Genomic DNA, 25,550 nt, shown 5'->3' on the forward strand with positions numbered 1-25,550 from the left:
TGAGGGCACTACAATTTGCCTCAGTATCCTTTGACCGAAGTGGAGCAAAAAATCAGCCAGGAGTTCTGTTGGTAACTGATATCCACTTCCGCCTTGTTGGAAAGTGGACTGCTGTAGGATAGCAAGTGAGAACGGGATGGGCTGGGCTCAGCGTACTCGGCAACACATGTATAAATATTGTTTCCAAATGGTCTTCTCCCACCCACATGCTGACTGGTACATGTATTTCTTGAGACATCTGGAGGCAATGTCACGTGGAAATGTTGAATTTACATTAGAATGGTGCATTGTTGTTCTTTTTTAACCTTTAAATGTATTTATTTTTAATCTAAAGACATTGCAAGAGAAAAGGTGACAATTGGATCATCCGACCATTACTCTCTCCAAAAGCTACTTGAACAGTTAACTTCCGTTTCACCGAGGCAGTCTCATCCTCCAAACCTCACTCCAGACAACTGCACTTCTCTACCCACCTCTCAGTTCAGAAAGGAACTCTTTCACCTCTAAATGCCTTCAGTTCACAGAAGCACTTTTGCCCTCTAACCTCCTCACTAGTTCACAGAGGCTCTTCCTCATTGAAGTTCTTATTGCTTGTCTACAGTTTGAACCTGACACTGTTGCTTTTACTCTGGGAGCAGATTTTTTGCTGCAGGCAGGAATTCCTGATCTAGTGCATGACCAAAAAGTCATAAGTCTGCTTCCAGAGCAAAGCAGCAATGTCAAGTATGAGCTATAACTGAGACTGGTAGTGAAATATCATTAAAGAGTGGAGTGGCAACAATTTTCCAGCCAGATCTTTAGAGGCAGAAAATCACAAAATCATCAATTTTCAACTCTATGGGATAAAAGGTGTGGGCATTTGCATATAGTGCCTTTCCTGGCTACAACTGATTGGCTGTGATGTTTACCATCCTCTTTCCTCAAGGTTAAATAGCCAGTATTACACATGGAGCCTTTACTCTCCCCCCGTAGTATGCCTTAGACCTTACTTTGAAATAGTACCATTGTAACATCATAACGTCTGTTCTGAAACAAAGCATCTCTGGCAGCGCAGCACTACATCAGCACTGCACTGAAGTGTCAGTCTAGATTATATACTTTGTTACAACTGAGGCGGGAGGAATGCACTGTAAATTCAAACCCACTTCTCCACACATCACAGCATATCAATAAATTTTCCCACTTACCAAAACAACCAATTAGATACTCTATTTGTGCCTAGAATAAAGCACACCAACCAGGTTTCTTTAATAACCAACAAAAATTCTCTGTTTATTATAAAACAAAGTCTTAACAATAATGAAGTAAGTATACACGTGAATTGAGATATTAAAGTTGCTTATTTTTTCCCTATCCTTCACGCACACGTACATACATCCAAAAACTGGTTAAGTGGTTAAAAAAATGGATTTTTGTTTACAGATGTTACAAAGGAATAAAAGGAATTAATAAAGAACTTAGACTGCAATGATCTGGAAGGAAATCCTTTGGCTTGGCGAGGTGTCCCAAAGTGGAATAGTTGGATGCCACTCAAAGTCTTTCCAGGTGAGGTTGATGAAGTCTGTTCTGGGTAGGCATTCAAAGAAATTCAACTGCAGAAACTTCACATAGGTGTTCCATCAGTTGTGGAGAAACAGGTGTCAGTTCTCACATTCAATGCAAAAGTCCTTTTAAAGATGCAAGGTTTCTGCAAATATCCAGGGTTTCTTCAAAAATGCAGGAGGCATCAGTACCATTTCATACAAACTTTAGCTTTTTCAGAGCAGGGATTCTTTAAAGAGAGGCAATAGCTTTCTGATTTATCTTCTCTACTCCTGGCAGGTTCACCTCAAATACCAATTGCCTGCTTTAGTCCAAACCCACGGGTTTTTAAAGTTCAAAAATGAAACTACTTTTTCCGAGCATGTCTCATGCTAAATCATAAATTATCTCTTGTCATGACAAAGGGTAGTTCTTAGGTCAAAACCCTTTGTGCTTTCCTTGAAATCACCTGGTTTCCAGTATTTGTTAACTGGTCAAAACCAGGAACCTTTTGTTGACCTTGCTTTCTTATTTAAAAGCATCCATAAAGTACAGCTATCTCCAGACTTGGAACGATATCGCCGTTCCTTCACTGTCACTGGATCAAAATCCTGGAACTCCCTTCCTAACAGCACTGTGGGTGTACCTTCCTCACATGGACTGCAGCGATTCAAGAAGGCAGCTCACCACCACCATCTCAAGGGCAATTAGGGATGGGCAATAAATGCTGGCCTGGCCTGTGATGCCCACATCCCATGAATGAATTAAAAAAAGATGTTTCAATGTCCATCAAATCTTTTTTTCTAGTTTTTAAAAATATAGATTCCCAAGTTTTAACAAAAATATGGACTCTTGTAACAACTTAAGTATCTGGAGTGAGACATGAACCCACAACCTTTTGACTCAGAGATGAGAGTACTACCACTGAGGTGAGGCCGACATCCACCTTGAATAAATAATCATGATATGTATTCTGGCATATCAATAATATTCAATTATAGTTGTGATAACGATCTTTAGCTAAACTTTCCATAAAAACAGTGGTATGTTGTATTTAGCAACAAGAATCTGTTCCTATGATTTCAAAACTATTTTAGATAAATACTTTTGGCTAAAATTTTACACCAAATTATTGTGCATTTTAAATAATAAACATTTGGGGTGAAATATTTTTACAGTATAAATATTTTCTTAGTTAACTTTAGAAAATATAATAATGTTGAGAGTGGAACTTCGCTGATAGCTCAGAGGATATATAGGGCTCAGTATCACTTAGTGTAGCACAGAAACAGACAGAACTGAGGTGGTTCTAAATTACTGCAGTGTAGTTGATGTCAAATGCTTGGCTTTTTCACAATTGAGAGCACTTGATAATCGAAGTTTATGTTGTGAGCCACCACCAGAACCACTGACTCCATGTGGAGTTCACAAAGTAATTGGCACTGATTGGTGCATCCAACATCACAATGTCAATAACATGATTCTGATGATTCAGAGGTGCACTCTGCTTCATATTATAACATTTCATCTCAATCCAATATCAGTTTACATGAAATTATGTATAGGCCAACATATTTTGTCTGAGTAATCACATAATCATAGAATCACGATAACATCATAACGTCACCGCACAGAAGGAGGCTGCTCGGCCTATGGGAAAATGGCGCACTGACACGGAACACAAAAGTCCGAGTATATCAGGCCTGTGTCCTCAGTACCTTGCTCTATGGCAGCGAGGCCTGGACAACGTATGCCAACCAAGAGCGACGTCTCAATTCATTCCATCTTCGCTGCCTCCGGAGAATACTTGGCATCAGGTGGCAGGACCGTATCTCCAACACAGAAGTCCTCGAGGCGGCCAACATCCCCAGCTTGTACACACTACTGAGTCAGCGGCGCTTGAGATGGCTTGGCCATGTGAGCCGCATGGAAGATGGCAGGATCCCCAAAGACACATTGTACAGCGAGCTCGCCATTGGTATCAGACCCACCGGCCGTCCACATCTCCGCTTTAAAGACGTCAGCAAACGCGACATGAAATCCTGTGACATTGATCACAAGTCGTGGGAGTCAGTTGCCAGCGTTCGCCAGAGCTGGCGGGCAGCCATAAAGACAGGGCTAAAATGTGGCGAGTCGAAGAGACTTAGTAGTTGGCAGGAAAAAAGACAGAGGCGCAAGGGGAGAGCCAACTGTGTAACAGCCCCGACAAACACATTTCTCTGCAGCACCTGTGGAAGAGCCTGTCACTCTAGAATTGGCCGTTGTAGCCACTCCAGGCGCTGCTTCACAAACCACTGACCACGTCCAGGCGCGTATCCATTGTCTCTCGAGATAAGGAGGCCCAAAAGAAAGAAGAAAGAAACAAAAGAATCACATAATCATTGAATCACGATAACGTCACCGCACAGAAGGAGGCTGCTCGGCCTATTTGACTGAAAAAGAGCTATCCAGCCTACTTTCACTTGCCAGCTCTTAGTATGTAACCTTGTAGGTTATAGCACTTGAAGTGTATATCAAGATCTTCTCAACCACCTTATCTACCTGTTCTGCTACCTTCAGGGATCTGTGCGCATGCACTTCAAGGTCCTTCTGTTCCTCTACACTTCTCAGTATCCTACCATCTAATATGAATTCCCTTGCCTTGTTTTCCCTCCTGAAATGCATGCCCTCACATTTCTCCAAATTGAATTCCATTTGCCAATTTTTGCTCACCTGACCAGTCCAGTGCTATCTTCCTGCAGTCTGCAGCTTTCGTCCCAGCAACCACATGGCTAATTTTTTATTAACTGCAAACTTTTTAATCACGCCCCCTACATTTAAGTCTAAATCATTGATAAATACCACAAAAAGCACAGTACCTAGTACTGAGCCCTCCAGAACCCCATTCCAGTCACAAAAACACCCTTCAATCATTACCCTTTTCTTAAAAGCAAAATACTGCGGATGCTGGAAATCTGAAACAAAAACAAGAAATGCTGGAATCACTCAGCCGGTCTGGCAGCATCTGTGGAAAGAGAAGCAGAGTTAACGTTTCGGGTCAGTGACCCTTCTTCGGAGTTCCGAAGAAGGGTCACTGACCCGAAACGTTAACTCTGCTTCTCTTTCCACAGATGCTGCCAGACCGGCTGAGTGATTCCAGCATTTCTTGTTTTTATTACCCTTTTCTTCCTGCCTTGGAGTCAATTCTGGATCCAACTTGCCACTTGCTCTTTGATCCCATGGGCTCTTACCTTTTCGACCATTTTATCATGTGGGACCTTGCCAAAAGCTTTGCTAAAATCCATGTAGACTACACCAAACCCATTATTCTTATTGATCCTCCTTGTTACCTCCTCAAAAAATTCCATCAAGGTAGTCAGACACAACTTTCGCTTAATAATCTATGCTGCCTGTCCTTGATTAATCAGTGCCTTTCAAAATGGTGATTAATACTGTCTCTCCAAATTTTTTCCAATCATTTGCCCACCACCATGGTTAGGCTGATTGGCATGTTATTGCTTGGTCAATCAGACTCTATCCCTTTCTCCACTTTTAAACAATGGTGCAATGTTTTCATCAATTCTCTAACCTAGAGAGCTGTGGATGCTCAGTCATTGAGTATATTCAATAGATTTTGATACTAAGGGAATTAAGGGATTGTGAGTAGTTCAGGAAAGTCGAGTTGAGGTAGAAGATCAGCCACAATCTGTTGAATGGCAGAGCAGGCTTAAAAGGCAAAATAGCCTCCTCCAGCTTCTATTTCTTATGTTCTTATGCTAGCAGTTCTTCAGTCCTCTGGCATCACACCTGTAGCCAGAAATGACTGGACAATTATGGTCTGAGCCTCCACTAATTCCTCCCTTGCTTCTCTTAACAGCCTGGGAGACAGTGAGCCCCTGTAACGTGTTACCGACTGGTGTGGCAGCTACTGACTCTGTATGCCTTCAAGAGACAGCTGAATCAGTTTTTCACTGGGTCAGAGATCATATCATATGAAAGGTAAGTGGTTTTACAGAAAACACATGGTTTATGTAATCTCCTGGACTTGTTTTTATTACTGAGGGTGTCAGATAGGAACTTTCCAAAGTACTTTTCCCCTTATAAGCCCTGAATTTTCTCAGTTTTTTTGCCTCTTCCAGAAGATTACAAGGGTGGGGAATAGTCTTGTCATAATTGTCCAGCCATCATGAATGTGGACAGACTTGATGGGCAAACTAGTCTTTCCCTGCCCGTCATTGTTGTATTTTTTGTGAACTGAAAATGCAACTAACCAACTACCATACAAAAATAATTATTTTGTCTCTGTGAGGCAAATTACTCAAATATAAGAAATAAATGTTAGTTTCTAAAGGAAGTAGCCAGCTCAACTAAAGGAATGGCTGGGAATCATAATCTAATCAGATCACCTTTGTTTGATTAATATCTCGGGCTATTGAAATAATAATATACACACCCTTACCACTGTGGAGTAAATGTAATTCATTGACTGTATTCTCCAACTATTAAGCAAGTGTTATGCCAGATAAAAATTACACTATGCTTTCTTTCCAGGCTTGATCTAATAAATAACTCTCCAAACAGCAAAGGAGCTGGGGTTCACACCCCATCCACTTGGTGATAGCAATAACTAATATTTTAATTACTTGTCTGTTCAGAAGGAAGCTGGATCTTCTTCAAAGAAATAGACTATGTGAAAGCATTGCTTAATCTGGAGTGTTGAAAACCTGATTGGATGGTATCAATATGGTTGGTTTCCTTCATTCTGCAATGCTTTTGTTTCAACTATTTGCTTATGCATTCTGGCCCATGGTCAGATTAGAATGGAGACCTGTGATGACATTATTAAGATGCATACATTCAGAGAAAATGGGTCTCTGTATTCCTAACTGGCATGGTATGAAGGGTGGCATCCAATAAGAAAACAAACAGGCAAGAGTGCAACCAGGAGTTTGTTATAGCTTCATTCCACTGTATCTAGATCTTATTATAATAACAAGTGTTATGACCAGGTGAGAAAGGTGTCTTGGGGTCTTTTGTTGTTTTCACCTGGTCTTATTGTAACAGGATTTAATTTAAAATACACTGTGTTTTGAGCTCCCCCTTTGGTGAATCCTTGTTCACCACTTTCCAATTATAAGGAAAATAAATGAGCATAAACAGGCTTCCTAAGGTTTAAAAAAGAGTTGTGAAATTTATTAAACCTTAAACTTAAACTCTAATACAGTTAATGTCTACGGATATACAACATGTACACGGTAGCATGCACACGCGATACACACATACAAATAGGGACAGAAAAGAGCAGAAGTAAAATAAAATACAGAAGTTTGAGGCAGTCTCTAAAGGGGGTTTCTTGTTATTGTTTCTGTGTTTCCACTTTACTGTAGAGTCCTTGATTGTAGACAGTTCTTACTTTTCATTGGGTCCCAGTATTCTTCTTAAACCTTGTTCACTGTAGGAGACTTTTCTCTCTTGGGGTTCATATGCCGTCAATGGTTTCTGAAATTGGTGAGAGCGAGGTGAAAGCAGACAGGAGAGAGGTGTTCTCAGTCCAGGAGAAAACAGCCTTCTGCCTTCAAATTCTTTGTTGGAAGTTCAAATTCAAAAAACTCCAACAGTCAGTTAGTCATGTGACCCAAACTGGCCTGACCACGTCAGTTTGTGTATTCGGCCATCTTAGTAGTTAACCTGGAATGCTTCAATGTCTGGTAATCAAAGTCCATTGTGGATTAAATTGGAGCAGGGAATAGCTCCTTTGTCCTTTGAAGTACTGTCTGTTGATATGCTAATGTCTTTCTCCAGCCAAAGTCTCCAATTGTTTATTTTAAAGCAAGTTCTTTCTTCATCAACAGCTTTTTAAAATCAATGTTCATGTGGTGAAATTAATTTTCCTCATTCTTGGCAGGTGTGTTGGGGGGTGGGGTGGTGCTTGCCTGACACATGGTAAAAATAAGTGCCTTAGGAGGGCTGATTCTTGGTCTGTGCTGAGTTAGCAGAGGAAATTAACAAGGACTCTTGCTCTTGATCAGAAACACAATGGAAAATGAATGCATGTTGACATCAGATGGATAGGTGAAGGGCAAGCAAGGAGGAAACTGGATCCAAGATAAGACCAATCACCGGTAAAAGGTAGTCAGCATATGGGACCAGTTTGAAAGGGTCAATAGGGTAAGTACATTATAAAAGAAATAAAAAACGATTTGCATTTATATAGCACTTTTCATGACCTTAGGTCTCCCCAAAGTGCTTTTAAATTAATGAGGGACTTTTTAAAATATGTAAAAAAAATGAGGTAGTTCACTTACACACAGCAAAGTCCACAAATAGCAGATGCAAAACACAGTAGTAAGAACTCCTTTCCATTCTTCACCTCTAATATGTCAGTCAAAAAATTGTTGTGGGACTACCTTAAGAGCAGACCACCTTTAGAAGCTGTAAATGAAGATCACTGGAGGAAGTGATGTTGCATCACACATGACCACAGAGTTATAGGTATACTCCGACAGAGTGAGATGTGTTTAGGTGTGGCTCCTGCAGTAACTGTTCTAGTTAAAGTTATAATAAAAACCCACATTTACTTGTAGTCCTGTGAATCTTACAATTGTTCATCTGTCAAAGGAACAAGTAACATTATATGGTGGCAACATTTAGGATATATGTTTTCTGAAGACCACCAAATATTACATTGTGTCAACGTTTGAGTTTTTTTTCTGAAGAAAACACTACGATAGAGCAAAGAACAGTAGGTTGCTCACCTGGAGTGGCTAAAGATCCTGGAGAGCAGCTGGCAGAAGTCCCCACAACAGCACAGCAAACCTGGACATTAATTTAAAAACACTTTGGGGAGACCTAAGGTCATGAAAAGTGCTTTCCAGGTCCCAGTAGGTGTTGAAACTCTTTGAGTACAGCAATCAATTTGCCAGGTGATCAGAGCTTTCAACTAATCTGGCAGTGGGTTTAAAAATTTGAAAAGCAGTAACTGAAGCCATTACTGTTTTAGTTTTTCTGGTTTTTTTCTTTGCATGTGGGGCCTGAGCCAAAAGAGAGCTAAAGAACCCAAGAGTCCAGGACAAAGCAAAAAGGCTGGTTGTGGCAGCTGCCTGTACTGTACGCTGCAGCTCCCTTAAAAAAGGCTTACAGTTAAAAAAAATGAATTGTGCAAAGAGAAAGCAGCTGTGTGTCTCACTCTTAAGGGGTTGGCCTGCAGAAAACTAATCTGCCTAAACAAGAAAAAAGTGTGCTTGTAAAAAAGAACACCTGTAAAAAGTCCTATATTTATAATGTCACATTCACAAAAGGGACAGTTATGGACTAAATTAAAAACTAACATTTATTTTTGTATGGTAGTTGGCAGAGTTGCATTTTCAGTTCACAAAAAATACAACAATGACGGGCAGGGAAAGACTAGTTTGCCCATCAAGTCTGTCCACATTCATGATGGCTGGACAATTATGACAAGACTATTCCCCACCCTTGTAATCTTCTGGAAGAGGCAAAAAAACTGAGAAAAATTCAGGGCTTATAAGGGGAAAAGTACTTTGGAAAGTTCCTATCTGACACCCTCAGTAATAAAAACAAGTCCAGGAGATTACATAAACCATGTGTTTTCTGTAAAACCACTTACCTTTTATATGATATGATCTCTGACCCAGTGAAAAACTGATTCAGCTGTCTCTTGAAGGCATACAGAGTCAGTAGCTGCCACACCAGTCGGTAACACATTACAGGGGCTCATTGTTTCCCAGGCTGTTAAGAGAAGCAAGGGAGGAATTAGTGGAGGCTCAGACCATAATTGTCCAGTCATTTCTGGCTACAGGTGTGATGCCAGAGGATTGAAGAACTGCTAGCATAAGAACATAAGAAATAGAAGCTGGAGGAGGCTATTTTGCCCTTTAAGCCTGCTCTGCCATTCAACAGATTGTGGCTGATCTTCTACCTCAACTCGACTTTCCTGCACTACTCACAATCCCTTAATTCCCTTAGTATCAAAATCTATTGAATATACTCAATGACTGAGCATCCACAGCTCTCTAGGTTAGAGAATTCAAAAGATTCACAACTCTGTGTGATGAAAACATTGCACCATTGTTTAAAAGTGGAGAAAGGGATAGAGTCTGATCAACCAAGCAATAACATGCCAATCAGCCTAACCATGGTGGTGGGCAAATGATTGGAAAAAATTTGGAGAGACAGTATTAATCACCATTTTGAAAGGCACTGATTAATCAAGGACAGGCTGCATAGATTATTAAGCAAAAGTTGTGTCTGACTACCTTGATGGAATTTTTTGAGGAGGTAACAAGGAAGATCAATAAGAATAATGGGTTTGGTGTAGTCTACATGGATTTTAGCAAATCTTTTGGCAAGGTCCCACATGATAAAATGGTCAAAAAGGTAAGAGCCCATGGGATCAAAGAGCAAGTGGCAAGTTGGATCCAGAATTGACTCCAAGGCAGGAAGCAAAGGGTAATGATTGAAGGGTGTTTTTGTGACTGGAATGGGGTTCTGGAGGGCTCAGTACTAGGTACTGTGCTTTTTGTGGTATTTATCAATGATTTAGACTTAAATGTAGGGGGCGTGATTAAAAAGTTTGCAGTTAATAAAAAATTAGCCATGTGGTTGCTGGGACGTAAGCTGCAGACTGCAGGAAGATAGCACTGGACTGGTCAGGTGAGCAAAAATTGGCAAATGGAATTCAATTTGGAGAAATGTGAGGGCATGCATTTCAGGAGGGAAAACAAGGCAAGGGAATTCATAATAGATGGTAGGATACTGAGAAGTGTAGAGGAACAGAAGGACCTTGAAGTGCATGCGCACAGATCCCTGAAGGTAGCAGAACAGGTAGATAAGGTGGTTGAAAAGACTTGGATATGCACTTCAAGTGCTATAACCTACAAGGTTACATACTAAGAGCTGGCAAGTGAAAGTAGGCTGGATAGCTCTTTTTCAGTCAAATAGGCCGAGCAGCCTCCTTCTGTGCGGTGACGTTATCGTGATTCTATGATTATGTGATTCTTTTGTTTCTTTCTTCTTTCCTTTGGGCTTTCTTATCTTGAGAGACAATGGATATGCGCCTGGAGGTGGTCAGTGGTTTGTGAAGCAGCGCCTGGAGTGGCTACAAAGGCCAATTCTAGAGTGACAGGCTCTTCCACAGGTGCTGCAGAGAAATTTGTTTGTCGGGGCTGTTGCACAGTTGGCTCTCCCCTTGCGCCTCTGTCTTTTTTCCTGCCAACTACTAAGTCTCTTCGACTCGCCACATTTTAGCCCTGTCTTTATGGCTGCCCACCAGCTCTGGCGAACGCTGGCAACTGACTCCCACGACTTGTGATCAATGTCACAGGATTTCATGTCGCGTTTGCAGACGTCTTTAAAGCGGAGACGTGGACGGCCGGTGGGTCTGATACCAATGGCGAGCTCGCTGTACAATGTGTCTTTGGGGATCCTGCCATCTTCCATGCGGCTCACATGGCCAAGCCATCTCAAGCGCCGCTGACTCAGTAGTGTGTACAAGCTGGGGATGTTGGCCGCCTCGAGGACTTCTGTGTTGGAGATACGGTCCTGCCACCTGATGCCAAGTATTCTCCGGAGGCAGCGAAGATGGAATGAATTGAGACGTCGCTCTTGGCTGGCATACGTTGTCCAGGCCTCGCTGCCTAGGTTTGCTGCTCAGTCGTAACAGTATATATATTCTAGTTAAGGTTATAATAAAAACTTATGTTTTCTTTGGGTATTACTTGTAGTCTTGTGAGTCTTACATTAGTACACATATCAAAGGAACAAGTAATATTACAGAAATAAGCACAATAAAAGATGTAAGTGACTTGTTACGGATAGGCAGAAAGGGGAGTGGGTGGTTCCCACTGTTCACCTCCCAGTTGACCGCAATTTTTTTTTTAAAATGATGCGTTAGCCCCTATGTGTTATTTGGTTCATATAAGCAGACGAATGACAGGTTTTCTTGTAGGTTAAAAAAAAAAGATAACTTTTGTTTTTACACAATTCCTGAAATGGTTGCATCCTCACCCACACATACTTTTCCAACCGCGGCAAGAGCAATGCACTGTCCATTCAGTCCCGTAACTCCACAGGTCGCAGCATATTATTAAAAGTTTTCCACCCAACTGCCAAATTAAACACTCCAGTAACCCCCAGAATAAAACAGACCAAACCAGGTATCTTTAGATATAAACAAATTAACTATTTATTAAAAACTAAATCTTAAACACTATTAAGATAAACCTATGTCTAAAGACCTTATAACTTCTTATTTTAACCTAACTTCCCTATTCACACACATACACTCAAAAATAACAGTAGTTCATCAGCTTTAAAAGTGGTGTTTTAAAAAATTGGCTGTTTTTTAAGAATAAATAAATAAGTAAGTCTTTGTGTGTTATGTTCCTGATGGATGTGATATTCTAATGTGAAAATAATCAAAGGTTACTCGAAGTCTTCACTTGGATTTGATGAAGCAGTCGGTTTTTGATAGTGTCAGGCAAAGTCCGTCACCTGCCAAGACTGAGGCAAACATTATTTCGCCACATGAACAAAAACTTAAAATTGCAAGCCCTGACTGGAAGGATATTTGCATAGTACCAGACAATGGGGACCCAGTAGTTGCTTCCTCAATACACAGAAGTGGTCAGACCAGTTTTAGTCACATGACTAACTGGCTGTTGCAGAGTTTTGAACTGAGAGTTTTAAATTGGAGAAAACAGATTTGAACTGAGACAAAGCCATGTGCTCATGGAGTAAAGATCCCTCCTGGAACTGAAGCAAGAATTACAGCCTCTCCTGTCTGCCTCCTTGCAGCTCTTTCCCACGGAACTGAATCTTGTGAAGACACGTAAACTCAGAGAGAGAAAAAATCTCCTGTGTGAACAAGGTTTACGAAGAATACTGGGCCCCAACAAAATGCAAGACCATATCTTCAATCAAGGACTACAGCAAGCTCGAGAAACAGTAACAAGATATTGCCTCAAACTATTCTACTTATCTTTCCTTCTGCTCTTTTCTGTCCCTATTTTGCATGTTTATATCATGTGTGCATGCTAGCGTGAGCATGTCATATACCCTTAGGCATAAACCATATTAGAGTTTAAGTTTTAAATTTTAATAAAATTTCATCTTTCTTCTTTAAACCTGAGAAAGCCTGTGTGAATTGGTTTCTTTGTCTTATAGTTGGAAAACTGTGAACAAGGATTCACAAAAAGGGAAGCTCAAACACAGTGTGTTTCAAATTAAACCCTGTTACAATAAGACCAGGTAAAGATAGTAACAGACCCCTAGACACCTTTGCACCTGGTCGTAACAATAGGCATTCGAACTCTTCAGCTGCAGCAAGCATCAAACACCGACAAATTGCAGAAAATACAATCAGTCAAGAGAGATTCAATCTTGAAGCAAATACTTCCTGGCTTGAAAGTAAAGAAAAGGAGTTCATCAATACAAACGGTCTCTTCAAAGAAGGTTTTATTTGAGGCAATTAATTTGGCCTGTAGCTCCTTGCAGAACATCTGCTGAGAGAGAATGGACAACTGTTTTCTCTTCAGTATGTTTGCTGGAATGTCTCTCCAAACAAAACTGGTTCAGACTAGTTTTTGTCAGTTTTACACTGTTAAGTGGAAACATTATACCATGTGACCACTCTCGACTGCTGTTGCCCAGGGTAACAAAATGCAGCTGTGGCTCATAAAATCCAAAACTTCTCTCCTTGTCTTAAAGATGCACTGTTTTAAACAGTCTTAAAGGCACACTGTTTTAATCAGAGCAAAAAAGTAATACAAGTCTGTGACAATACATTCACTCACACACACATACACAAGAATAAATAGATAGGGAGAAAAGGGTAATTAGTTTAAAGTTCAAAGTGAGATAAGTGCTCGTGGTTTACAGTAAACCTGTTGAATCTTCTCAGGAGGACAGTCTCTTTTAAAGGTGCAGGCCTGAGTGTTTGCAGTTTGAATTTGTTGACGTGTTGTAGAGTTCTAGTGGTTACCTTCACAGATAGAGAGTTTTAAAGTCACTTTGAAATGTCTCTGCTGTAGGGGTGTTCAGTTATTGTTCAGCAGGGTTCTTCTTGCTTGACTGGATCCCTTGCACAGCCTCTGACTGGGCTGCTTTCTGAAGGTGTTGGCTTGATGGTTTGATCTTCCCTCTCTGTCCACAGGGCTATCTTTCAAAGGTAAAAATCCATCACTTTAGAGTTTCTGTTCGGAGACACGTAGCCCTCTCCCCTGGTGTAACCACACAACGGGCCAGGAGATGATGACCATGGCGATCAATTGATGTCTGAATGGGGACAATTCTAGGAACACAGTGCTACTTCACACCTAAAAACTAATTCAAATGGACTGTAACCTGTGTATTTGTTTGGTGAATCTTTAGTAGCAAACAACAAGAAAGCTATTCCTTTATCTCAGTCATGAGGGTAAACACAGCAATATGCCCTGATCATGGTTTTTAGGATTTGAAGGTATCATTCCAGAGCCCCATGAGACTGTAGGTGGTATGCTGAAGATTTCAGCTGGTCAATACCAAGACTGTGTACTACTTCTTGGAATGTTCAGGACATAAAACTAGTACCTTGATTGGACTGAAATTCTTTGGTAAAGCCATATTTTGTGAAAAATTGGGTCAGCCCCTCGACTACTGCTCTGGTAGTAATTTCCCTTAAGGGTATGGCTCTGGGAATTAGGTGGCTATATCCATGATGGTTAAAAGGTATTGATAATCTGTTCTTGTTTTGGGTAGGGGTCCTACGCAATCAATTAGAACTCTACGCATAGGTTCCTCGAAAGCAGGGATGGGAATCAGTGGAGTAGGTTTGATTGTAGGTTGTGGTTTCCCAACCATTGGGTGGCACAGTGGCACAGTGATTAGCATCACAGCTCCAATGACCTGGGTTTGATTCTGGGTACTGCCTGTGCGGAGTTTGCAAGTTCTCCCTGTAACCGTGTGGGTTTTCGCCGGGTGCTCCAGTTTCCTCCCACACCCAAAGACTTGCAGGTTGATAGGTAAGTTGGCTATTATAAATTGCCCCTAGCATAGGTAGGTGGTGTGGGGATGTGGTAGGAATATGGGATTAATGTAGGATTAGTATAAATGGGTGGTTGATGATCGGCACAGACTCGGTGGGCCGAAGGGCCTGTTTCAGTGCTGTATCTCTAAATTTAAAAAAAAAACAACCTGGCAGGTCTTACAAAAGTTAATCACATCTTTTTGGATTTGTGGCCGGTAAAAGTGTCGGCTTATCTGGGCCTGGGTCTTTCTGATACCCACGTGTCCAGCCATAGGAATTTCATGGGCAATTCTCAAACTTCTGGGGATTTTTCGGGGAAGCGACAATTTGATGGACCATTGTCCACTCCTCTTCTGCAGGTCACTGTAGGGGTCTCCATTTTCTCACCAGGATTTCATTTTTAAATAGTCGCACTCAGGCAGTTTCTCTGCCTCTTCCTCAGAATAGATTGTCAGCACTATCCTTTTTAAATCAGGGTCTGTCTCCATCGTTTCAGCCTGTTCCTGCCCCACTGAACTTATATCTTCCTATCTTGACTCTATCTTTTCTCCCCTGGTCCAGTCTTTTCCCACCTGCATCCATGACTCTTCTGACACCCTACGTCATTTTGACAATTTCCAGTTTCCTGGCTCTAACCGCCTCCTCTTCACTATGGATGTCCAATCTCTCTACACCACCATCCCCCACCAGGACGGTTTGAGGGCTCTCCGCTTCATCCTTGAACAGAGGCCCAACCAGTCCCCATCCACCACCACCCTCCTCCGCCTGGCCGAACTTGTTCTCACACTGAACAAGTTCTCCTTCAATTCCACTCACTTCCTCCAAGTAAAAGGTGTTGCTATGGGTACCCGTATGGGTCCCAGTTATGCTTGTCGTTTTGTGGGATATGTCGAACATTCCTTGTTCCAGTCCTACTCAGGCCCCCTCCCCCAACTCTTTTCTGGTACATTGATGACTGTATCGGTGCCGTTTCCTGCTCCTGCCCGGAGATAGAAAACTTTATTAACTTTGCTTCTAATTTCCACCCTTCTCTCACCTTCACATGGTCCATCTCCAACACTTCCCTTCCCTTCCTCAACTTCTCTGTCTCGATTTCTGGGGAAGGCTGTCTACGAATATTCATTATAAGCCCACCAACTCCCACAAGTACACTTCTTCACACCCTGCCCCCTGTAAGGACTCCATTCCATTCTCCCAGTTTCTCCATCGCTGACACATCTGCTCTGATGATGCTACCTTCCACGACAGTCCTTCCGATATGTCTTCCTTTTTCCTCAGCCGAGGATCCCCCTTCCCACTGTGGATGACAGGGCCCTCCACCGTGTCCGGCCTATTTCCCGCACCTCTACCCTCACCCCTTCCCCTCCCTCCCAGAACAGCGACAGGGTTCCCCTTGTCCTCACTTTCCACCCCAACAGCCTCCAGATCCAAAGGATCATCCTCCGCCACAACCAGCGTGATGCCACTACCAAACACATCTTCCTCTCCCTTCCCCGTCAGCATTCCGAAGGGATCATTGCCTCTGGGACACCCTCGTCCACTCCTCCATTACCCCCACCATTTCGTCCCCTTCCCACAGCACCTTCCTTTGCAATCACAGGAGGTGTAATACCTGCCCATTTACCTCCTCACTATCCAAGGCCCCAAACACTCCTTTCAGGTGAAGCAGCGATTTACTTGTACTTTTTTCAATTTAGTATACTGTATTCACTGCTCACAATGTGGTCTCCTCTACATTGGGGAGACCAACGTAGATTGGGTGACCATTTTGTGGAACACCTCTGCTCAATCTGTAAGCATGATCTCGAGCTTCTGGTTGCTGACCATTTCAATACACCCCACTGCTCTCATGCTCACATCTCTGTTCTGGGATTGCTGCAGTGTTCCAACAAACATCAACACAAGCTCGAGCAACAGTGCCTCATTTACTGATTAGGCACACAACAGCCTGCCAGACTGAACATTGAGTTCAATAATTTCAGAGCATGACAGGTCCCCCTTTTTATGCTTAGTTATTTTTTCTTTTTCATATTTCAGGTTTTGCAGTTTGTTTTATTTATTTAGAGATACAGCACTGAAACAGGCCCTTCGGCCCACCTAGTCTGTGCCGACCAACAACCCATTTATACTAATCCTACGTTAAGCCCATATACCCTACCACATTCTCTTATCACTTACCTACACTACAGGCAATTTGCAATGGCCAATTTACCTATCAATATGCAAGTCTTTGGCTGTGGGAGGAAACCGGAGCACCCAGCGGAAACCCATGCGGTCACAGGGAGAACTTGCAAACTCCACACAGGCAGGACCCAGAACTGAACCCAGGTCGCTGGAGCTACAAGGCTGCGGTGTGCCTGTGCCGGTGTGCGGTGAAACTGTGCCACTGTTTGTTTCATTATGCTTACCCACTGGTTTGTTTTTTTAAATTTTTTAAATGTTTATGCTTGGCGTGCTCTGTGCTTTACAGTCATTCACACCTCTCTGTACTAATGCTTTGTCTTTCAGCACAGCATTAACATACCGTTCGCCTTTGTTCTATGACCTTCTGGTCAGTTATTCTCTGTGACCCTGTCCTATCAACACCTTCACCTTTGTTATCGCTTGCCCCACCCCCACTTTACTTGCTTAATACCTTTTACATTTTTAATATTTGTCAGTTCTGAAGAAAGGTCTCTGACCTGAAACGTTAACTCTGCTTCTCTCTGCATAGATGCTGCCAGACGTGCTGAGTATTTCCAGCATTCCTTGTTTTTATTTCTGTCTGCTGGGCTTCAGTTAAGGAGGGTCTCTTGTGTACCACCCCTAATTCTCCAAAAGGTTTCAGGCAGCCAGACCTCGGGGTCACCTGGCTGAATTACTGGCTTAGCCTGCTCTGTTGGAGCTTGCTTAGCCATGGACTGGGTTACTACACAGACAGAAAAGAGTCCAGCAACTTTCTCCTGTATTTGTTTTGTCTTCCTGGCCTCATTTGGCTGGTCTAAGACCATTGGAGCTGCTACCACTTTACCTCCAACCAAACCATTGCCTAGCAGCAAATCTATTCTGGCCACAGGCAGACTATGAGCAATCCTTACTGTAACTGGTCCACAAAAGAGGTTACACTGCAGGTGGACCTGATACAAGGGCACTGACATGTATTCTCCTTCAATGCCTCTTACCAGAACCTTTGCCTTGACCGAGCTCTCTGGTGGAAAGGTCACGTCTTTACCTCACATTAAGCATTGAGTGGCCCTGTATCTCGGAGCAGGACAATGGATTTGCCTGTCTCATCAGAGGGGTATGGGGACACCTTTCCCTTGAAACAACATACTGATAACCTTCTGGGATCTTTTCTATTTCTACCACATCTAGGGCACTTTTCTTTGAGGGATCAAGTAATGTGGTTAAGGTCACAGGCTTGTCTGCCTTGTTGCCAGCTTGGGCATCCTTTTCTAGGTTAGCTTTGTGAAATCCTGCCAAATTTAGGGATTTCCCTTTTAACTTCCAGCTGTCACCTTTTACATCCCTTGTTTTGCTGCAATGGGAACACAAAGGTCTGTGGAAAACATTCCTGCCCTCTGCACTTTCTTTCTTTACTCATAGAGGGCTTCTTGAATTTTCACTTTTGTTCCCTTTTCACTAGCACCCCATCTTTTATCATTATCTCACTTTCTGTCCTTCCCAGACTGCTGGGGATTATTATGGAAGGGTTTTCCCTGAAAAAAGGATATATGAGTAAGCTCATAATCGTCTGTCCACTGCAAATACTTCTCTTACCCTTGTAATTCTTTGTTCTTCAACATGAGTCTTTATGTGAAGGGGAATGCTATTTTTAAACTCTTCTAGTAAAATTACCTCTCTCAAATTTTCATGGGGGCAATCTAACTTAAGAGATCGGATCCAGTGATCAAAATCCATATGTTTAATTCTTTCAAATTCACAAAATGTTTGGGCAGGTCCTTTCCTAGCATTTTGAAACTGTTGCTGATAAGTTTCAGGGACTAATTTGTATGCATTTAATATTGCAGATTTTGTCTGTTCATAATCAAAGGAGCTATCTTCTGTTCACATGGACTGAGCTGCACAAGCTCTACCCACCAATTTGCTTTGTAAGAGGAGGGTCCAATATTCTTTCTGACTTTTTAGCCTGTTAGCTATTTTCTCAAAGGAGATAAAATAGAACTCTACCCCTTCCTCATTAAATTTTGGCACTAACCGTGAATATCTTAATACATCAAAGTTTTGCTCCAAATTGAGGATAAAGTTTGAGTGGCTGTTGGCATTTTCACCTTGTGGTTGCAACCTTTCTAATTCAAACTTCCTTGCTGCTTCCTCTCTTTGCATCACTCTTTCGGCTGCCTCTTGTTTCATTCATAACTCAAATGCGACTTCCAATTTTGGCACAGCAAGGTCCCTTTCCGCTTAAATCTTAGCTAATGTAATTTTATCCGTTTCAGGTTCCATGCCTGTTTCTTCTGAGGCAAGATTAAAATTAAAATTAAATTCTTCACATTTTCAGGTCTTTTGTTTGAAAGTTACTCCCACCTGGGCAACTACAGCTTTTAAATCGTCAATACTTAATTGGTTAAACTTGTCATAGGATATGCCTCCCTGTTGTACAAACTTCAACATTAAATGTGGCCACGTCTTTTTTTCTAGCAGCGTAGAGAAGAAAAGAATGACATGAGGAAACCTGTTTGTTCAATTTTCCTTCCGTTTCTCTCATTTAATCTGATTATTCAAAAAATCTAAGCTTTGAGCCTTCAATTTGTTACGGACAGGTAGAAAGAGGTGTGGGTTGTTCCCACAGTTCACATCCCAAATGACTGCAATCATGTTTTGTTACAACTAATGCATTAGCCCCTGAGTGTCTTTCAGTTCAAATAATCAGATAAATCACAGGTTTTCTCGTAGGTTAAAAAATAACTTTTTTTGCACAACTCCTGAAATGGTCACAACATCACCCACACATACATTCACTCACAGACACATACACAAGAATAAATAGATAGGGAGAAAAGGGTAATTAGTTTAAAGTTCAAAGTGAGATAAGTGCTCGTGGTTTACATTAAACCTGTTGAATCTTCTCAGGAGGACAGTCTCTTTTAAAGGTGCAGGCCTGAGTGTTTGTAGTTTGAATTTGTTGATGTGTTGTAGACTGCTAGATGAGTTCACAGATGGAGAGTCTTAAAGACACTTTGAAATGACTCTGCTGTAGTGGTTGTTCAGTTATTGTTCAGCAGGGTTCTTCTTACTTGGCTGGATCCCTTGTACAGCCTCTGACTGGACTGCTCTATGCTCTACACAAGAAAATACAACCACCAATTTCTATGAAGCAGCTTTTTGTCCCATGATGACATTATGTGATGATGGAAACTATAGCGAATCAGGATTTTTTTTTCATGAGTGTACAGTGAGTGTTCTATGAAGGTGCTCTCTCTCCAGAGGAAGCACTTTTAAAGGTAAAAATCCATCACATTAGACTTTCGATTAGGAGACACATATATCTCTCCCCTGTTGTGACCACATAATGGACCAGTATATGATAACCATGGGTATCGATTGATGTCTGAATGGGGACCATTCTGGTCATATGGTGCTACTTCACACCCATTCATTTTGGTTTGGGCTGTGAGTCAGTCTGTCTCCAGAATTCTTTGTTAGTTCATTCATGTCAATAAGAGTCATTATTATGCAACAGTGCTCTTTTCAATTTCAAAGGGGTTCTCCCCAGAGTTATTTCAGACGAGATTAACAAAAACCAACTCTGCACACAGGAAGGGTCACGTGACCGCCATTCCATTTTGACTGTGATACAAGTGTCCATGTTCCTAGTTCCGAAGAAGGGTCACTGACCCGAAACGTTAACTCTGCTTCTCTTTCCACAGATGCTGCCAGACCTGCTGAGTGATTCCAGCATTTCTTGTTTTTGTTCCATGTTCCTGTTGTTTGGTTTACTAGCTGACTTTTTAATTCATAATTCTTCCATTTCATTGTTTATTTCATCACGACTCTTTCTGTACATGACAAGAGGATCAGCATGAGAATAAAGATTCTGAATGATTACTTCTTCCGAGCATTCACAAAAGAAGAGGAGAGCAACATTGCTTTTTCAAATAGAATTAAGCGAGGTAAATTTAATGTAATCAGCATCCCTGAGATGCAAGTCCTAAACAAGCAAAAAGAGACTCGAAAATAATAAATCCTCACAGATCAGTGATATTTATCCCAGAGGATGAATGGAAACTTGGCAGGAGATTTTTGAAGTATTGACAATTATTATGATAGAGTCACTGGAAACTAGGGAAGTAGCAGTACATTGGAAAAAAGGATAATGTTGTGCTCATATTCAAAAAAAAGGGCAAAAGCAAACACAGGCAACTACAGACCCATCAGTCATACCTCTGTCCATGATATTTTATCGTTTTTTTGGGGGGGTTGGCAGCTCTTCCACAAAAGTTAAGGCTGCTGACTGGGAAAAACCCTGCAGAAATTCTCCTCTCTCTGTAAATAATAACCTAGTAAGCAGTATTCAACATTGATTCAGAAGAGGAAGATCCTGCTCGATCAACCTCCTTGACTTCTTTAAGTCACATCCCAAGTGGAAGTGTGGTAAGCTCTACAATGTATTGCACCTAGACTTCTAGAAAAAAAACTGACTGAATTCCACATTAAAGGCTTCTAGGTAAACCCAAAGTTGTAGGGATTTAGGACAAATCTTGGTTTGGTTGGGTATTGGACAATGGATAATTTGTTAAAGTAGTTACATCAGGGTTGTGGGGTGTCTGGGGGGGAAGTACTGAGTGGAGTGTCCCAGGGATCAGCATTGGAGTCACTTCAGTCTCTAATTTATATTAACAACTTCGATTGAAGAATGCGATGTAAATTGGTCAAATTTGGAGATGGTGACAAACTAAGGGAGGCAGTGAAATTAGAGGATGCAGCTCAGGAATCACAGATGAAGCTCAGCAAATTATTTACACCGAAAGAATAATGTTAGAGGAAACTTAATCCAGACAAATGGAAAGCACTGCATATATGATGGTATAACGGGCAACACATGTGTCAAATGAATGGTGTTGGAACAACTAAGAATGAAATTGAAAAAGATCAGGGATTCTTAATAAACACAATGTTCTATCTTTTTCTAAATTTGGTTTGAGGATTGGGTAATGTTAGCCCATCCCTAGCCATAAAAATGTGGTATAGGCCTTCTTGAATTTCTTCTTATTCTTTCACGGGATGTGGGCATCGCTGGCGAGGCCAGCATTTATTGCCCATCCCTAATTGTCTTTGAGAAGAACTGCTACAGTTATTTTGGTGACGGTGCTCCCATAATGGTGTAGGTGGTGAATTCCAGGAGATTGAAGCAACAACAATATATATTGAACTAAGCATGGTATGTGATTTGAACAGGAATGTGGCAGCGGCAATGCTTTAACAACATGCCTTCTAATCCTTTCACGGCCTCACCCTTCCCTATCTCTGTAATCTCTTCCAGCCCTGTACCTTCCAAGATATCTGTGCTTCTCTAATTCTGGTCTTTTAAGCATCCCTGATTTTAATCGCACCACCATTGGTGGCTGTGCCTTCAGTTGCCTGAACTCTAAGCTCTGGAATTCCCTCTCTAAACCTCTCAACCTCGCTCTCCTCCTTTGCGATTCTCCTTAAAACCTACTTCTTTAACCAAGCTTTTGGTTATTACATGGCTCGATGTCGCATTTTATTTTATAATGCCCCTGTGAAGCGCCTTGGAACATTTTATTACATTAAAGGTGCTATATAAATGCAAGTTTTTGATGTTAGCAATACAAGTGAAAGGGAGTCATGAGCAAACTATATACAGCTCTAGGCAGATACCATACCTTTCAAGTACTAGAAGCCATGCAAAGAACAACTACAAGACTGATTCCTAGTTTTTGAGGCCTGAGTCATGAAGAAAGCCTAGAGAAACTTGGGTTTTTCATCATTGAAAGGAGGCATCTGAGCGGTGATGTTATCAAAGTATGTAAAGTTCTAAACAGTATGTAAATGGTGAATCCAGAAAATTATCATAAGCTACGAAAGTAGGACAAGGGGCCACAGGCTCAAATTAGCTAAAGGCACATTTAGGACTCATGTCAGGAAGTTCCTTCACATAAAGAGTAATAAAAATATAGAATAGACTCCTGGGTAGAGTCATGGAGGCAAAAACCCTGAAATCATTTATGAACAAATTGGGTGCGGTGAAGGTGTGTCAATGTGTGTGTGTGTGTTTGGTGATAGTAAGGGAATTGGGGACTTTAGGGTCTTACTGGGTGAAGGAACTAAGATGGCCCAAATTGTCCTCTTCATTTGCAATTATTTAGAAATCTTACAGTAAGATAATGGCATAACTGAGTTTTGATGTGATTTCAATAATCATATAGCCTATCTAGGTTGAACTCATGAAGAATCGTCACTTATGAAAGTGTCTGAAGGGTTGTCATCAACTTCAAAACCATGCCACATCATACATTATCAACTACAGAAAAAGGAGAGAAAAGAAAATGACAAGCCAAATTAAAGATTTATGAGTACATTTTTAATTTTATAATTTCCAAATTATACAAGGAATAAACGACTCAGTTTCTATTTTTCTTTGCTCAAACAGCATGCACAGTTAGTTGCACAATGTGCTACTTCTGTTCTATTTAGTGTTTTGTGTTTCACAAGTGCTTGTTTATAATGCTTTGCCAGTTATTTGAGCAGCTTTGTTAGCAGCTAATGTTTGTGTACACTTCCACATTATGCATTAAGCAAGTCGTCAAAAAGTTTGATACATTCCGACTTGGATTATTACATTCTTTCCATTCCTGATTTCTGATGAATCATTTGGAACTTGTATTGTTTGGAAATGCTTAGAGATACCTAATGGCAATTGAAAGCTATTAGTGATAATGATTTGTTGCATAAATAGAAGATTATGTTCCTTCTGAAAGAGTTAATTGGAAGTATTTATAAAACATATCACTTGTGCTATGTGCTGAACTGTGTGGCAGATGTTAGTCATTTGTAATGTTTTTGTTGTTCCTTTTACTCTTCACTGCCATCATATTCAAGGATTAAACCCATCGGTTTTCCTATATACATATAAACTTAAAATTCTGTCAGTCAGTCATGCCCAATGCAGACCAGGAAGGTTCCAAAGATTGCTCCTGGTCTGTGCTGAGTTAGTTAATCGCATCCAGGTACTAGAAGAATATTACAATTGGCCTCTGTAACCTGGGATGGAGAGAGAATATGTCAAGCAGCATTCATGCTCCTGATCAGTATCCAGTGACTCTAATTAAAAAGCCCATGTGTGGACATCAGGGAGTGGTAGGGTCTGATTTGCTCATGAAGGCTCCCCATAAGGTTTAAACATGAAGTATTGACATTTAAATAAAATATTGGAAAATTGTTGCAGATTCACTTCCAATAGGAGTCACCATCTTCAGGAAAGGAAAGGGAGACAAAATAATAAATTAGGAATGTAAGGATAATTGAAATGATGTAGAACCCTATTCATTCTGAAATACTCTCAACTACTGTCATCACCAACATGATCTAGGTAAATGGATTAACTTTAGGACCTGTTTTCAGTTGCACATATGTTAATTTACAAGCAAAATGATCAGTGGGCTAATTGTAACTTGAACATAGCTGGAGTTTTTATTGGTTCATCTTTCAGAAGACATACCTTTTGCATCTCTTCCAAACATTGCTATCACTCATCACTGTCACTTAAATACTATTAGTAACTATCTACCTAAAATTGAATGGTTCAAACTGATCTTGCAAGAAACTCATTACAAGACACAACCTTTTCTTCCACCCTCTCCCAACCTGGTAACTCATGCTGAAAGAGTGAAGAACAATGATTTGAAGCTTAACACCTGGAATAGTGGTGTATACTGGGCACCATGTGATCCATATTATTGGGCATTGAGGTCTACTCTGCATCTATTATCCACAGTTGTGGGTGGGGGGGGGGTCGCGCTGAGGGCGGGGGGGAAGTGCCTGTGACATTGAAGGACTACACATCTGGCATACGCTAAGCATATTCACATTTCATTAAAAATATTAATGAGGTCGTTAGCAGTGGCAAAGCTAGGAATAGAAATTTGGTTGGGCTCCGAATTATGCTAACCATGAAAATCATGGTTTCATAGCAAATCATTTATATTGCAAAGATTTAAATGTTGCAAGAGAGAGATGAAAATATATAAAGCCTTCAATTTATACAACTCTCTGAGTGGAGCTACCAGTTCATGTTCCATGGTAATTGGGGGAGGGACTATGTCTTCACATGCAGTGGTGATGGGGCAGGAGCCATCCCTGTGTACCTTGAAGTCAATGTAAAAGAAAATTGGGTGGGTGTAAATTGGGCTGCTAATTTGTTATCGCCCTTTGGTGCAACTGCTGTAAATCAATTTCAATCCCAATAAGAGGATGAGATTTTGCCAGTTTGGCAGCAGCTGAATAGAGTTCCAGCAGGTGGTATATTACAGGAATAGCATGGCATGGAGTCCAAGGTGCAGAGCTTCCATTTCCCTGCCAACACCTTAACAACGTTCAGTAGTCACATGCTTAAGGTATAAACTCTCTAAGACATGGATATTCATATTCTGCTTCCACAAAACTATCAGCTATGCCAATTTCTACCCATCAGGATACAAGATAAATTATGCCTTGATTCTCTTCGAGACCTTGTATTACAGCACTAGAATAATACTTTCACTTCTGAGCACAGTCCATTGCAAGATTTGAAATCTGCCATTAAATAACACACACCCCATAGCAATACCAGTTACTTTTTATACTGGCAGTTTTCTTTTCAGTCAACACTATTTTCTGCACTTTGCTTCTCTCTTTCTAGAGATACCTGGACATTGGTCATTTATGAAATTAATTATGTTTGAGGAAACTAGAATTCATTAAATCACTTGGACATTGTCAATATTTGATTAAAAAATTAAAGCAAGGCAAAATAACATATAGTAAAAGGAAGTAAATAATAATTTCAGTAGTAATGTTATATATCAGT

The sequence above is a fragment of the Heterodontus francisci genome, chromosome 12 (assembly GCF_036365525.1).
Source record: "Heterodontus francisci isolate sHetFra1 chromosome 12, sHetFra1.hap1, whole genome shotgun sequence".
NCBI lineage: Eukaryota > Metazoa > Chordata > Chondrichthyes > Heterodontiformes > Heterodontidae > Heterodontus > Heterodontus francisci.